The 2,183-nt window shown below is 39.9% G+C and overlaps 1 long non-coding RNA gene across 1 annotated transcript in view; it reads left to right on the top strand.

Moving 5' to 3' along the window:
• Window positions 1-2,183, top strand: part of LOC106523728 (uncharacterized) — a 24,061-nt gene that overhangs the window by 19,224 nt on the left and 2,654 nt on the right. The window lies entirely within an intron of this gene.

The raw sequence follows: 2,183 nt of genomic DNA, 5'->3' as shown, positions 1-2,183 counted from the left end.
CGATTAATGTTCTTCTGACGATTAATTGCACACAATACGATTACGCCCAACCCTAGGGAGTAAGTGAGCACACATAAAATATTTGCCAAACAGCTTATTTTGCTGATTTTATTACACTTGTTTTTAACTTCTGGGACCCCCAGGTAAAACCAGTTAGGTTTCCGCTATAAGATTTACTGTCAAAAAGCACCAAACACAAATTTCCTTACTTTTTGTGCAATGTATGGTGGTGGCCATCTTGGATTTTGATATGGCAACCTCATATTCGACAGGGACCTTTTCTTACAACGCAGTACTTCCATCTCTCATTTGCGCAGCAGCCTACTGAACTGAGCTCATTATTGCTCAGTGACAGGAAGAGATGGCAGCATGACTTTKCCCCAAATGAAACACCGATAAGTGATACAGCAGAGAAACTCCTCAACCCAGAACAGACACTAAAATGAATTGTTCTGCAAAGGGAAATACAAGCACTAATCAGGACAAAAAAAAACACTAAAAAAGGTAAAAAAAATTCAAACAAAAGTTGTGTGATTTTGAGCTAATTTCACTTGTAATATTAGTATGGTTTTATTAAGAACTCTTAATAAACTTAAACTTAAATTAATTTATACATAGAAATAGACCCTTTTGTATTGTTATTTTTTAAGCACACAGGATTGTGGGTAGGGGTCAAAAAGATTATCCGATATCAACAAACCTGCATCGCTGTTAAAACCTTTTTCGTTTATCTGCTGACTMTGTGAGTGATGGCAGAGAAAACACTGGKTGAGGTGAAATGTCGGAGCATCAGTGCACGGTAGGACTTTTTACCAGCAAGGGCTCTGTCACAGATTGTGTAGTTTTTAAGTTTTTATTTGTAKAAATARGATTTTGTAACTTGCAACAACTTTATTTTTTAACAAGATTCTGATTTACATAATTGTGRATATTTACCACTAAAATWTGAAGCAGCAGTAAGTTGGAACTTGTGCACCCGTTAATGAATATATACARAATAACCTTGGCCACAAAAAATGCRACCAAAACCAGCTTAAAATTCAGATTTCGTTCCTGTCATTGTTTGACCTTAAGGGAAARACAAATCAGTTCAGAAAACATCAAGTCTGTAAATATATCTGTTGAATCTGATCAATTCCAATGGCGTTTCCTCAGCAGCTGCAGTTTTTATACTGTCTGACCTCTGACCCGGCTGCTTTCTGCATTAACTACAAAATGGTCCATTGCAGGGGTCTGCAACCTGGGGCTCTGGGGCCATACGCAGGTCTTTGAAGCTTTGACCAAAACTAATACGAGATTAAACTTTTTGGGTTTTATACTGCATCTGCAGTGATGCAGATGCTGGACCGATCCATCATGGTGAAGCGATTTACCAATTGGTCTACGTTCCTTCCATCATCTATGGTCACGAGCTTTGGGTAGTGACCAAAAGAACAAGATTGCGGACACAAGCGGCCGAAATTAGTTTTCTTCACAGGGTGTCTGGGCTCTCCCTTAGRGATAGGSTGAGAAGGTCAWTCATCCGGGAGGGAATCTGAGTAGAGCCACAGCTCCTCCATGTCAAGAGGAGCCAGTTGAGGTGGTTCATCTGGTTAGGATGCCTCCTGGACTCCTCCCTGGTGAGGTGTTCTGGGCATGGCCCACTGGGAGGAGGCCCAGAGGAAGACCCAYGACACACTGGAGGGACTATGRTTCTTGGCTGGGCTGGGAACACCTTGGGATTCCCCTAGACCAGTGATTCCCCAACCAGGGGTACGTGTACCCCTTGGGGTATGCAAGCAGATTACAGTGGGTATGTGGAAAATTTTTCCCAGGTGTGTAAATAACTAAATAAAATTAGGACTGGGATATGTAGAGCCCTATGATTTCCACAATGCAGAAAATGCAGACTGAATCACGGAATTGACAAAAATGGTATCCAGTATAAAACACAGAATCTCACAGAATTTGCTAAACTGGGTGAGTTTCTGACGTATTTTGGACGCTGCTGCTTCCTGCACCTGCCACTACCAGGTTTATGTATTTAATTACTCATTCACTTTCAAGGCAATGTTTTTAATTTTGTTTAATTTGAGTTGAAAAGAATAAAATTTCTGAGGATTCAACATCCTAGGAGGTTAAATATATAATTTTCATTTAATAATCAGTTGTAGTACATTATAGTTTTGGAGAATCATCATTAC

The sequence above is a fragment of the Austrofundulus limnaeus genome, unplaced genomic scaffold (assembly GCF_001266775.1).
Source record: "Austrofundulus limnaeus strain Quisiro unplaced genomic scaffold, Austrofundulus_limnaeus-1.0 Scaffold164, whole genome shotgun sequence".
Taxonomy (NCBI): Eukaryota; Metazoa; Chordata; class Actinopteri; order Cyprinodontiformes; family Rivulidae; genus Austrofundulus; species Austrofundulus limnaeus.
This window is presented reverse-complemented; position numbering and strand designations above follow the sequence as displayed.